A 15344-nucleotide genomic window follows, 5' to 3' on the forward strand; every position below is an offset into this window, starting at 1 on the left:
ATCTAATTACAGCAGTCACTTTTATTGCAAATATTAATCAGAAATCGGAGGAGAGAACATCAACCTCAAGCTAGCAGGAGAGTGTGGGGTGGGAGAAGTGATCCGTGTATCAAAAATAGACGTATCACTTATGGTTTTTCGCCATTTGCTGGTTCCGGATGCACTGTACATGTAGACTGTTGTCTTTTAATCCAATAATCTTTGTATTCACTCTTTTAAGATGTGGACACCTTCAGGGGACAGGTGGAGATCTGTGCTCTACTCCTGCTTCCTTTTAATTTGGCTTGTGCCACCTTGGTTCTCTTGCTCCTTATGGTGCTCACAGTGGGATTTAGGCAATTACTGCAGCCCCCCATCCATCAGCAGCCACAAATATAAGGGAAAAAAAACATCTTATCGTCCTTATTTCAGTCCCGACAGTCACGGCCGAGCTATATCAGACTTTTTCAAGTAAAGGCAGGAGTTGGAAGGTTGTGGGGTGCCTCTAATTAGTGGAGCCTCCACTCTCTACTTATTAAGGCTCCTATTGTTGGGGCTGTCAGTAGGCAGCAGAAGGTAGCAGGCGGATGCTGCGCTCCAGGGAGAGGAAAAGGGAAGTGTGGCATTTGCAGTGCTGGCTTACACCAGACTCGTCGTCCATGTACCACACATCACCAGCAAAAGAAACACTTTTTCTGCTGCTCACAGAAGTGGAACATGGGCTGGATGGTAAAATGGTTGGGGTGTCGGGGAAACACAGCCGGTCCAATTATAAGTCAAGCATCAGCCCGTAACTTAGCAAGTACGTTGTAAGTCAACAACTTTTGTTTACTCGCCGCCCGGTTTCAGCACTTGTTTATTAACTGCGAGTCATTAAAACTCTGCACCGGTGCTCATTAAATGAAGATCCCCCCCGCAATTATGCGCTGCCATAATCGTTTTACATGAAGTGCTGTTAAAGCGGTCTTTTGTCCATCTTTCACTCGCGGGAGGCCACGGCAAGCACTCAGTCGGTAATTGGAATAAAAAGGTGCGGAATTAAATAGCAACCTGTAATTGCACATTTTATACGGCTTCGCTTGAACTTGACTGCTGTTTGACGTCCAACCTCAGAAGTGCTTTTACAAAACCCCACTTTAAATGGACTTTCACTTGTATAGTGCCTTTCGACCTTTAAGGTACTCAAAGCGCTTTGACACTGTTACCACGTTGACCTACTGATGACGCGGCATCAGGAGCAACTGGTGGTTCAGTAAAGATACTTGGCCATGATCATGGGAGGACGGAAGATCGTTGCAGGTTGGGAAACGACTACTCTCCCACCTGAGGGGTATTTGGCAAGCCAACTTTGGACCTTTTTAAAAGTACTTCATATAAGATAGGAGGAGGCAATTTCCAGTCTGAGAGTATTTTTTTTTTTTTTTCTCCAAAGCTGGATTGCAGAAACTATTCAAGACATGTGGTGAAGCCTGTTTTGTTTTACTTTCGCAAAGCTAACTTTGGAAAGTACTTAATATACGATAGGAGGAGGTTATTTCCGGACGATTTGGAGGTAAATTTTTTTTTATTTTCTTTAAAGCTGGAGTGCAGAAACTATTCAAGAAGTGTAGCGAAGTCTGCTTTTTTTTGTTTACAAAGCAAAGCCAACTTTGGAACTTTTTAAATTACTTAATGTAAGATAGGAGGAGGCGATTTCTGCCTGTTAGTAGAAACATTTCGAGTGCAGAAATCATTCAATATGTGTAGCGAAGCCTGTTTTTATTTATTTATTTTTGCAAACCAACTTTGGGACTTTTAAAAGTACTTCTTATTACAGGAGGAAGCAACTTTTTTTTTCTTCAAAAATCGAGTTCAGAAACTATTAAAGATGTGTAGCGAAGCCTGTTTTTGAACCATTTTGAGGGCAGTATTGTGTTAAACGTGTCAATATGTGTAGTAGAGCTTGTTTCTTTCTTTTTTTTTTGCAAACCAACTTTAGGACCTTTTAAAAGTACTTAATATAAGATAAGAGGAAGCGATTTCCGTTCCATTTGGAGGTCAAAGTTTTGAAACTATTCAACACGTGACGTGACGTGACCTGTTTTTTTTTTTTTTTTCTTCCCAAAAACTGTCCTCCATGAAGTCGTGGGCGTATACAAAGTGCTGGTTCATTTAGCTAGGGGTGGATAGGAAGGACATTTTTCTTTCCTTCATGTCATCATGAAAAGCCACGTGTTGAAAAAAGGCTATTTTGGGAACTTTAAAAGTACTTAATATAAAGTCCAAAAAGGAGTTATCCACCTCTGAGTAAGAATATTTGGACGACAATAGTGTGCTTGGACTGCATAAACTATTCAAGATGTGTGGCGAAGCCTATTTGTTTTTGGAAAGCACCGGTTAGTGATGCTCAGAGGCATCACGGACAGCCGCAGCTGTGAAGATGATAGATTTTTCTCACGTTTGGTTCTCATCAACATACACACACACATTTTACTGTGAGAACATCATTATCAGGTCCAGTTTACATCATACGGGGACTTTGCTACTCCAAACAGCAACACTCACCGAGGTATGTACTAGTCGTGTCGCGTGTATTTTGAATAAAATGAAGTATTTTCTGGCAATTAGTTGTCCACAATGTTGTGTGCTTCCATGTTAATGTTTCATGGGAAGCCGGTGCTGGTTCATAGAGAGACAACATGGCGATATATCAACAAGTGATGCAAAAAAGATGCAGATATCTACAATAGTATTGCCAATACATATACTGTAGGTTAATATTGAGCATGGTTCCACAGCCCTTATGTTTCCTCCAAGGTATCACCTGTTAAACAAAATGTGGTTCCATTAGGACCGTTGCAGTAATTGCTCTCCAAACTGATAAAAACAAACACTAGTGCCCCCAAATCCCAACACGTTAGACATTCTGACTTCCTGTTTATGGTGCCAGGTTCATCATTATCATTCTTCTTGCCCGTGTTTGTTTGCGTCGAGCGTCGTCTCACACCCCAGAAGATGATGTTGTAAATGTCATGGTAACCACACAGTCTTTGGGGCGTCCCGCCAGGATTTAGGAGGTGTCAATCATGGCTCCCGGGAGGCTTTGCCTTGGCACAACCCCCCGGAAATGAATGAGGGGAGACCCGCTGTAGAGCAGATGAGGACGTGTCTCCCGTTTGTTTATTGTCATGGAGTTGTTTATTTTTTATTTCCCCCTGAGCGCCACTGACCTGTTTTTTTATGTGGCTTTCAACACTAAAAGCGGTGCTGTCAGTTCTAAAGTTTTAAAGTTTATGTTTTAGTGAATTGCAATATCGCAAATAACAACACACCTTTGAAGCACATCACCAGGAGGTTGGCTGGACCCGCAGCATACGTTATTTTTGACCTGGCGCTAATTAGAGACCCCCGGTGGTTATTTCCTTTTGTAGACGCACATTGAAATATCACATATGGTGTCATAACATAAAATAAAAACAATAATAATTATAATAAGAGTAATACATTTTTTTTACTAGCGGTAAAAATGACAATAATAATAATAATAATAATCATTAAAAACAACAAAAATTAAAAAATGTAAAGTCACCAACTCTCTTGGGCTGTAGCAATTATTTAATGTCCTATTTTTATATATGACCCGGTGCTAATTACACACGCCAGCAGTTATTCGCTTTCGTAGACGCACATTGACGTACAGTATCACATGTAGTGTCATAAAATAATATAAAAATTCAAGAATAATTATAATAAGAATAATTATAATGGCTACAATAATAGTGATAATAACAAATGATAAGAGTAATGATAATACATAAAAAAAATCATTTTTAAAAAAGTTTATAAACTGTCAGGTGTGATATCAGTTCTTTGAATTTATTCTCGTCTGCGGATGACACATACTGCACTCCTGTTTCCCTCCAGTCATAAATCAACAATGCATCACTGCTTTTTAAAAATTCATCATTACCAAAGCAAGGAGTTGCAGCAAACAACCTCCCTGTGTATGAAACGGTTCCCAAAGCCCCCACGGACCCGCCCGTCACATGATAAAGCCGTCCGAGACATGAAAATAGGATGCCTTTGTGCGCCCCAAAATCACATAAAATACCTTGTTTTTCTGACTCATCACTCCGATAGCCCTCCCCACCACCGCCGTAGCGCTGCCCTCCAGTTTTCCATCGCCTCCTGTGAATATCCAAGCTGTCGAGGCGGACCGGGCTCAGCGCTTTCTTGCCAGCGCTCAGTTGGAACAGATCCGGCCTCGGGGTCTTGAATAGCCGTCCACTTCAGGTCTGCAAACAAGGTCTGCTCTGCACAACTGCTGTCTGACTTTGGGGATGGGGGGATTAGCGGTAGTTCGTGTCTGTGTGTTTTATTAGTGGTGTTGTTTTGCAATAATGGTCATGGTAGGACAGGGGTGTCCAAAGTGTGGCCAGGGGGCCATTTGACCCACGGTACATTCTCAAATCTAACAGGAAAACTAACCAAAAAAAAAAAAAAAAAAAGCATCACAAATGGAGAAAACTGCCAGAATAACTAAAAGAATAAAGTTGTAATCTCATGAGAAAAAGTCATAATTTTGCAAGAATAGTGTAATATTCTGAGGGAAACTAAAATTTTAGTTTTTTAAAAATCATAATATGAGGAAAAATAATGTTTTTGTAGCACAAAACTGAAATATTAAAGAAAAAAAAGACACAGTTTTTAAAAGGCATAACGATAAAAAGGTTGTAATTTCCATCCATCCATCCATTTTCTGTGCCGCTTATCCTAATTAGGGTCGCGGGGATACGCTGGAGCCTATCCCAGCTGACACCCTGGACTGGTCGCCAGCCAATCGCAGATATGTAATTTTATGAGAATAAATTAGTCATATTATGAGGGAAAAGAGTTGAAACATTAAAGAAAAAAATATATTTTTAAGTCGTAATATTGTGAGAAACAAAGAAAACAAATTTAATAAAGTTTTGGAAAATAAGCTTGGGGAAAAAGTTACCTCAAACTAATGTCTCATAATGAACACATTGTACTTTTTCTCCTTTGAAATGAACACTTATTGTGCAAAATAAGACAAATACTTCAATATGCAATACCTGAGGTGTGATATTAGATTAGAAGTATTGAAGGAAGATGCCTTACTACCCCTCGCATAACCAGCTCTTTATGTCATGTTCTGCATGACAGGTTGGAGTTTAGTTTGGGGTTTCCTTAGTTTTCATAATATTTCCTGTTTTCTTGTCTAATTTTGGTGCCAGGTGCAGCTGCCTTGCGCCCGCTGGAAAGGGCGTGCAGCAGTACTTGTTTCTCTTTAGTAATCAGCGCTCCTAATTAAGGTGGAGCCGCACTACGCACAATTCCAGGCAGAAAAAACTATGACAATATGGTTCGATGTCTCATTTTGATGGCAATATCGGCCAACCGATAGTATGGTAATTAGGGGTGTCTCGAACAAATCGTTCACTTGTGATATGACACCAATATTGCAGGCTTGATTATCGGCCAATACCGACATCAATACGATCCAATATCAGCACGAATCACATACTTTTATTACTTGTTTTGTGAGGCGGAACGTTAGAGCACATGCTGTTGTTGCGATCACGTGGGCTCTATCCGGGTGATTTTAGATGCAAGCCGATGTTTGCTGATATCGGACTGGCACCCTTAATGGTAGTGATTAAGGTTTTGATTATTGCATTTGAACTCTGGAATAAATGATATCAGGCATGACAGTAATAATTAATTATTAAATAATAATGAGTGATTTTAAAGAGTAATTGATATCAGACAATAAAAAAGTAATTGAATGAATTTATGATAAATGATATCAGACACTGGGATTCAGTAAATAGTAAATGAATGGTAGATAGCTTATGCAGTGATGAAAGAAAAAAAAAACAATAACATAAAAATAAATAAAGTAAAAGTAAATAAATAAATACAAAATAAAATACCTAAAATAAATCAAGATTACAGCTTAATGAATAAAGAAATAGTAGGGCTGGCAATTGATTAAAATATTTAATCGCAGTTAATCACATTTGTGTCCATAGTTAACTCATTAATCACAGGTGAAATTTGTTAATCTGTAATAAGTAGGGATGTAAATCTCTGTGTAGTAAATGATTCGGTACGCAACTACAACGGTAACTATTATGTAAAAGGGATATCAATTTTGTAAATATGAGCCATTATTTTATTCAAAAATAATATACAGTAAAGGCCCCCAGTTTTTGAGTGTTTAATGTGAGCGGCGATTTGTCCCACTTTGTTTGAGGGTCCTTGACCGCACCTTCTCCCGTTCTCACACACTGAACAGATAGATACAGTAGATACTTCATCTTCAAGAGAAATTCACACAGAAAGACTACTATACTGTATCTTTACCCTCTTTCTCTCGCCTCATATCTGCTCCCAAATGCTGATACTATGTGGGAATGCATAACGTTAAGATTTGTGGTGCACAACTTCAGAAGAACAAGTCCAGGCTCACACTGGTGGACGTTGTGGCTGTATGCTTTAATTTGATGTTGTTCCTGTCATATTTTTACACAATATATTATAAATAAGATAAATTAGATCACTATAATGTATGCGTGTTTTACTGATGTGTTGATGACGGGTTAGTGCGCTGCCAATGCTAGCGCTGCTAGCTCTTCAGCCGTGGTCACATTGACAGAAGCAGCCTCATACATTAGCTCTCCTCGGCTGTGCCAGCCGTTAACTAGCAGCTCGTACCTAAATTTTAAGCTCGCAGTTCCAAGTAAAAAAACAGACGGCTCGTATCTGGTGAGGAAAAAAAAAAAAAACACTCTTTAGTTGGAACGCTGGTATGCAAGGTACCACTGTAGAAATGACAATAAGAAAAAGAAAGAACCGGCAGTGTTTCAGTACCTTCAGTACCTTCTCTGGCAAGTCGTCGACGACGGCGACGTAGTCCGTGACAATTCCAATCACGGCGACAGTAGGTACAAATAACTTTGGTCTTGGTGCGAGAGCCATCTGCAAGGGCTTTGAAGCTAAATTCACCAATCAAAATACACCTTTCTTTCTCCATTTCTGCTCAATATTTGCTCCCCGGTCACCGCTGCCTCCTCAAACTACGCCGTCGGCAGAGGGTCACACAGGTCGTGTGCGCGTTAATCGCCCGTTAAAAAATAGTACCGTTAAAGGAAACTTCCGTTCACGTGTTAACTTTGACAGCACTAATAAATACATTTTGGAATAATGAGTAAATCAATAAATGTAGGATATAGGATAAAAAAACAACGTATTAAGTAATTATAAATGAATGAAAAGATAGATGATATCGACGCTGTTGTTGTCATTCTGGTCCTTTCGTATAAATACAAAATACTTTTTCTAAAACTGGCTTTGAGTTCTGTGCTGAAGCTTTTCCCTTTTCCTCCGCTTGCTGATATTCTGAAGTTTTTTAAGAGATTTCTAAACCGTAATTTCCCCTCTGTGGTCGTAGTAATTCTCTCTGTAATGCAGCTGCAGTTCCGTAACAGTGATTCACTGCTTCTCTTGGATTATGTGCCTTACTTGTTGGTTATCTTTGAGGTGATGGTTTGAGACTTTTTCCCCGGGAGTTAATCAAGCGTCCCCCACCCCCCTTCTCGGAAATGTGTCGGTCAGGCTTTCTGTTAGCGTAAGCCGAAAATAGTCAGAGTCATTTTAAGGGGAAGCAATATTGAGCGACAGACTCCAGAGCCTCTCAAAAGAGTTTTCACGACTGAAATCTAGAGATGCAAATCTGCGCCATGATCTGGCGGATTCACTGGAGCAGCAATCAAAGAATTTCACTGCCTGCCTCAAGACGTCACTCCCCTCCTCCTCCTCCTCCTCCTCCTCCTGCCAGACGTCGCTTGGCAGCCGGGCTTGATGGAAAACATCTGCGAGACTCCAAGTCAGTGTGTTTGTCTGCGGTGGCTTGATAAAGAACTTTGCTTTTTATGTCTTGTTTTTAATTATGTGCGGAGGCCGAGCATGGATCTCACAGTGGATCGACTCACATATGAATATTAATACCACAAGTCCACGGTCTAGTAGCTCAAAGACTTCAAAGATGATACCAGAATTGATTTTGCGGCTCTGAAGACGTATTTACTCACCTTTCAAAGCATCGAAGTGCAATTATTGTGAAGGGAAAAAAAACACAGTGGGAGCATGATTCAGCAGGTGAAATCCCTCATTTTGGCAATGCTCAGCAATATAAATTATTGTAATTGGTAGTTGGAGGTAATTAGGACCAAGCTGTCAAGCTGGGGAAGTTGTGCTAGTCGGATGGCGTTTTCGCTAGGCCAGTAATTGCTAGTATTTATAACGCTGTTGATGCAACAACAAAAAAAAAACCCTTTCTTTGGCAGACTAGAGAGGATTATGTCAAATGCCGTCATTTTCAAGAAACCCAGACGCCATAATGGAAGAGGAGTCTATTCAACTGAATGGTTGCCTTCATTTACAGTGGCAAAAAGGGCAAAATGCACCAAAAGAAGCCTTTTGTCATTTGGTGTCTTCCACTGCAGAATAGATGTGGCCAAGATAGCAGTCCCTCGTTTATCACGTTTAATGTCGTTCCAGACCCGACCGCGATAACTGAATTTCCGCGATTCAATATAAATAAAAGTCATATTTTCTCAGTTAGAACATAGATAAATACAGGTAAATACGGGTTTTAACATTATTAGAGCTCTGTAGACATGAAATAACACCCCTATAGTCACTTCTACACTGCTATTATTCTTTGTTTACATTGTTTACATTTCATTCTGGATCACTGCAAGGACATAACAGATGGCCGCCGCCAGCATAGCAAGCTGCCGAGCTAACTAGTTAGCCTCTCCAATTTACTTATTCTAAAATTTAAAAAATGTTTGAAACAGAGTGTGGATGAAGGACAAAGAAGACCAAAACTTGCCACTTCCCAATGGAATGAGAGGAGAACCTTTTTTCCACTCTGTCAGCCATGGCATGTCTGTCTCAGCCCTGGCATGTCGGCTCAGCTCTGCTGGCTCATAGCAAGTCTCCATGCAGTGTAAAAGGTGATGTAATCTAACCTGATGTCTCATAACATTACTGATGCCTAGTGACCAGAATACTACATACTACTTGTCTTTCAATCATTTATAAATTACTTAATTAAAAAAAAAAAACAACCTGTGATTTAGTAAGGGAGCGATATTTGAACCACGATATAGTGAGGGACGACTGTAATTGATTCATTGCACAACTCATTCGGGCAGCTTTACAACACTGGCATGGGAGCAGGTGTTGAGAACATTCTGAGAGAGATTCTCCCATGCCATTAAAAATGTGGCCTCAATAAGTGGCCAAAGAGAAAAACGGGCAGCAAATGTAGTTTGTTGTCATTTTTTTGCCCATTTCAACTGTGATGCTACCCAAGACAGCAGCACCTAAAGAAGCATGTCAACGGTGTCTCGGTGGAGCCTTACCTCATGTTTTAAACTAAAGATGATGTGTTATGTGGAAATGGCAATTAGCACTTCATAAAGTAACAGTTGGCCACCCCACAAGGTTGTATTAGTTCTACTGAGTGTGCCTCTCATTTCCTACCTTTTCTTAGCATTCAGACATTCAGACATTCATGAAATTGAACGCCATTTTTCATCAACTTATTCATCTACTTCATCATCTTATTCCACCTCATTTTTGCTTGCCACATTTCTCAACCCATTCGAACCAAACCAACATCAAAATGTTCAGCTAAAAATCAGGTATCATATTTTCTGTGGTAAGTTTCCCATTGAAAATGAATGGCTCACAAAAATGCAAGTGTCTGTTATTTTGGAAATTTGAAAATTGATTACATATCATAACTTATGTTTTTAAATGTAATAATGATTTGGGGTGCCTGAGAAATTGGAACGGTCAATTTAGCTCTCTATAGCTACAGTATGTGGTCGCTCATTAAGTATGTTGCACAACGCAACAGCAACAGAACCAATGTTGTAAGAGTGGTAAGGAGCAATCGGTTTTATTTATTTAGACAAGACAGTACATGTTAATGAACATTTTGAGACATGAAAGGCAGGACATGTAAACACCATAGATTTGAACTCTACCGTACCCTTCGTCTCCAGCTAACATTTTAATGTGTATGCAGAGGTAGATAGAAAACCTACTGGATGCTTTAAATTAAAGGAATAAAAAACTGGAGGTTGCCTACACGATTGACGAGTGACGATTGGAGTGGTTCATTCAACACAGGTGTCAATAGGAGCATTTGTATTGCAATGTACAGGTAATATTTTTCAACACCTCCAAGTGTACTGTTTATTTGTGGAAATATAGTATTCAAAAACATGTATTGATTGATTGCAAGTTTTCGATTATTGTCTAAATGTCGTCAACTGGCAGATCTGAAATGACCAAAGCGAAACATACTGTGGCCAAGCAACCCGAAGTAATCTGCTTGGTGGAAACTCAAGTCGGCTAAATTAACAATATGGCGGTAGAGAAAATGAAATAACTTCTTGCTGGACGAACACACCTGCCTCATTTCTGGAATTTTCCACTTGGCTATCTCAAGACCAGATTCCATTAGTCAACCAGTTAGACTTTTTCCCTTTCTCCCCTTCTGCTGCAAGCTGTGATGCACAGCCATAAACAGCATTATCAAGCATCTCAGCAGGGTTTCTAATACCCCTGTAATCCTGTCATTTCATTCACGGATAGCACCGGGGTTAGTCCGGGCCTGGAGCATATCTAGTTGGCCTGTCTGGGCTCCTCCGTGTGAGAGATTGGATTCCCCCAAACTCCTGCAACGCCTGCACACACACAAGCACACATGTTTCCGCCTTGGTCTCATCTCTCCTCGAGATCTCCATAGTGTAAATGGGCTGCTCGGACCAGATGATGTATAGGGCTAGAGGCGATGTACCTGTGTAGGGGATGATTCAGAGTGGAGGATAATAACTTGCCCTTGCCGGAGTGAAATTCCGTTCACGTGGCTGGAGACTTACAAGCACAGCATTTCCCCCGTGAGTTGCGAGAACGAGAATAGGTCTGAATAAGAAAAAGCCGCTCCCCCTGTTGACATTTCCTCTTTGCCGCTGTCATGCAAAGCAATAAACCTGTAGCGTTTATTATTTTTCAGAATAGAGTGCACTACAGTGTCAAGTCTTACCACATGTTGTAAACACGGTGATCTTGAATTATGTGGAAAATGGTGTCTTTTTTGGCAATTAACAGTATAGACTGACAGATGGTCACTCCACAGTGTTGTGGAAACAGCAGCAGTGGAGTCTTACCGCATGTTGTAAACGGGTAGATCTTGAATTACGTGGAAAATGACATTTTTTTTGTCAATTGGCGCTCTATAGAATGATAGATGGCCACTCCACAATGTTGTGGAAAGAGCAGTACCCACAGAGTTTCTCAGCAGAGTCTTAACACGTGTTGTAAACACGTTCATCTTGCTCTGTGTCTATATAAGAGCGTCTTTTCTGGCATTTAGTGTTCCATAGACTGACAGACGGCTGCTCCACAATGTTGTGGAAATACCACGGCCACGTAGGTTTGCATTTTTACAAATAATAAAATAATAATAAAACGTTTCATTTAAAAACTGCATTTTGTGTTCAGTTGTGTTGTCATTGGCTAATATTTCAATCAGTTTAATGATCTGAAGCATTTAAGTGTGACAAACATGCCAAAAAAAAAAAAAAAAAGAAATCAGGAAGGGGGCAAACAATTTTTGGAAATTGGCATCTTTTTTGGCAATTAACGCTCAATAGACTTGACAGATGGTCGCCCCACAATGTTGTGTGCTTACTCGCCATATTATTTCCGCTCAGTCTGCGTCTCGGTTCTTGCCTTGCCTCTTCAAGAGGAAAGGGCGTTAGCTGGAAGCAGATGATAATTGGACGAAGGCTTTTAGTGCTGGCATTTGAAAAGTATGACTTAATTTTTGGATCTTAATGATTCGACGTGCATGAGAAAGTGGAAAACAAAACAGGTATCTGTCTGACCACACGGCCGTTTACCAACAAGTATACTTCACAACACAGCAGCATCAGAGCCAATGTTGTAATAGCGGTAAAGGAGAAAACTGCACTGACAGATTGTGGCTTCACAGTGTTGTGTGCCTACTCGCCTGATTATTTTTGGAATAAGAAAAATCTGCCACCCCTGGTCTTATTTCTTATTGCTGATGTCATGCAAAGTAATAAACCTGCAGCAAGACAATGTGGAGTGACATTATTGGCTGAATGGGACGGGGCAGGCCAGAGGGGCGGGGTTGCATAGGTGAGTAAAGGGTAGATAAGTTTCACCATCTGAATTAAACATGTTGCACTCGCGGCATGACGGACCTTCTCACATATTGCAAAGCGGGAAGAAAATGACTTTTTAAGTAGGCTAGTTATGGCGGTAGATATTGTGTTCATTTGATTATAATAAAACGTCCATTCAGCTCCCAAGGAACAGCAGGGTTGGGGGGGTAACAGTGTAATAATAACTAAATAAGCGAAAGGAAAAGAGCGGCTTCTGGAGATATTATTTTTCGTTCACCCTGACCCGATGATATGCTTCTTGAGTAGTAATAGAGAAATATATCTGTTTTTATTGTGCCTCTGTGGCATGCTTATGTTTAGAGCCAGTATAAAAAGCAGGAACATGGTGTAAAATGATATTATGGATCATTAGGTGGTGGGGGCTGAGCATCAGCGTTGGCTAGCAGGGGGCGGCGGGGGTTGGGTGGTGGTGGGGGGGTAATGGGGCCGCGGCATATTGTCTGTGATCTGCTCTTTTCACTTCTCACTGATTGAATCGTCTACATCGCTGGCACTCCATCTCCCAGGGAACCCGAGTAGACAAGGTGATTTTGGCTGAAGACATCACTCTGTCAAAGCTGGGAGATAAGACCTGGGGGGCTGGGGGGGGGATTGGAACGTGGGGAAAGCTTTGGAAATGCATAGCAAGAAAGTACAGCTAGTTTGTTGGGATGTTTTCATTCCCGAATGGAAATGCTCTTATTTATAGCTCCGCATAGTGGCTCCCGTGCCAAAGTAAAATTAAACTCTTGTTGATTTATCAGAAGTTCTGACATTGAACTTGAGGAACTTTGCCTGCTCTGCACACGCTACTAAAAACTCTTCTTAAAGGTCCCCTGTTATGCAAAAGTGGCATGTTTACGAGCACCAAATTATATTAAGTACTTTTCAAAGTTTCAAAGTTGGCTTTGTGGAAAAAAAGCAAGCCATGCCACACACCTTGGATAGTTTCTGCACTCCAAAAACACTATTGTCCTTGAAATGTTCCTACTAACAGGCAGAAATATAAATAATCTTATATTAAGTACTCTTAAAGGTACCAAAGTTGACTTTGTATACAAAAAAAATGCACCGCGTGTCTTCAATAGTTCCTGCAATCTAGATGCACTGTTGTCCTCAGTGTTTCTACCAAGAGGCATACATCATCTCCTGCTACATTATTTTAAGTACTTTTACAATTTCAAAGATCCAACGTTGGCTTTGTGAAAGAAAGAAAAAGCAGGCTTCGCTACCCGTCTTGAATGTTTTTGCACTCCAAACACTATTGCACTCCAAATGTTCCAACTAACTGGCGGAAATTTCTTCCTCCAATTTATATTAAGTACTTTTCAAAGTTTCAAAATTGGCTTTGGGAAAAAAAAGCAGGCTTTGCCACACATCTTGAATAGTTTCTGCACTCCAAACACCCTATTGTCCTCGGAATGTTCCTACAAACAGGCAGGAATCGCTCCCTCCTACCTTATATTAAGTACTTTTATAGGTACCAAAGTTGACTTTGTGGGGGAAAAAAAGTAGGCTTTGCTACACGTCTTGAATAGTTTCTGCACTCCAAACACCCCATTGTCGTTGAAATGTTTCTACTAACAGGCAGGAATCGCCTGCCTCCTACTTTATATTGGGTTCCAAAGTTGGCTTTGTAAAAAATAAACACTGCAGGCCACGCGACAGATCTTAAAACCATCCCTGAGCTCTGCCAACTGTCCGTCAGTCATCAGTTGCAAGTTTGATCATTTTGTTTTTCTCCAGCAGATAGGCTAACCTAGCATGATGTTGCTGTTTAAATGTAACGTTAGCACTTTTGCATCACGTAGCTATGCTAGTGTTTCTAATGTTTCTGTTCTCCTGTCCCACTTCCTAAAGTTACGTTGTTGTATGTTATATATGGCATCTATTACCTTGGACGGGTGCAGAGTTATACTCTAGTGTCTACAAAATGGATAAAGTACACAGTAGCACACTTGGTTCTGCAATGGTATCCTTAGCTTCACCTCCAGGCCTGGTGTCCTGTGCGTAGAATAGTGGCGGCATTGTGTGCAGAGCAGCGAGAGTTTATCTTCTCTCCAGTGCAGACAGACAGCAAGGGGGCTCGGGAAGTAATCTGAACCAAGCAGGCAAAGAATTCCAGGCATGCTGAATGGAACCAGATGTGTGTTTTTGTTCAGGACCTGTGGTGATTTTGCACACAGACGCTCAAGCACTCAATCACACACACACACACACACATTCAGCATGCATGGCTTTCATAATACAGCCCGAGGATCTGATAAGACATGAGGTCAGACGGAAATGGTCGCCGTTGCCTGGTATTTGTTTGTGCAACGTGCCAGATTAAGACGCCCTGCCTGCCTTCATCATCCTTTTCAAAGATTTAGCAAGCAGATTGACGAGATTAAGGCCTGCATCCGCTCGCAAAGTGGCCACAAACAATGATTAGCATCAGTAGTCACGCCTCAATTTATTTTTACGTAACTCGTGTTTTATTGAAATGTTGCCTTTAAAGTTCTGTAATCAGGATCAATGATGGTTTTATATTTATTTATTCAATTTTACAATAAAATACAATGTATTCAATTACATTGTTTTCCTTTTTTTTTTTAACTGATGTAAATAAATAATTCCTGCTAATGGTGTTGTCATTTTTAAAATTTACATATAATTGCATCATTACAATGGTTCGTACATACACAGGACTTGATGGGAAATGTCCTTTGTGCCAATAGACGGTAATGTTGAGAGTGTCGTGGGAACATTATCTCAGCCGTGGGAAGGATGTACATTTTGGGACACATCATCAGTCGTGTACCTTGAATCAGTGGGTGTTTCGGCCTTTCAACACTGGACACCCTCATCAAAGGCGGCCAACTACAGGGTGATCAAGCCTGAGCCTGTGTCCCATGCGCAATCATGAGTAAAGTAGTGCCTGGAAAGTGGAGGGAGAAGAGCTAGGCAGTAAGGTGCCCCACCCACCGGGTCATCGCTCAGCCTACCCTCTGTTCCCCCACGACCCACTGTTTTAAAATATAACTATTTTATTTTATTATCATTATTTTAAAAATAATGTAACTATTTCATAATATCATAAGTATT

The 15344-nt window shown here is 40.6% G+C and overlaps 1 protein-coding gene across 3 annotated transcripts in view; it reads left to right on the plus strand.

Moving 5' to 3' along the window:
- The window catches only part of plxnb2b (plexin b2b), a 253747-nt gene that overhangs the window by 62076 nt on the left and 176327 nt on the right, over positions 1-15344 (plus strand). The window lies entirely within an intron of this gene.

Source organism: Dunckerocampus dactyliophorus, chromosome 5, assembly GCF_027744805.1.
Source record: "Dunckerocampus dactyliophorus isolate RoL2022-P2 chromosome 5, RoL_Ddac_1.1, whole genome shotgun sequence".
Taxonomy (NCBI): Eukaryota; Metazoa; Chordata; class Actinopteri; order Syngnathiformes; family Syngnathidae; genus Dunckerocampus; species Dunckerocampus dactyliophorus.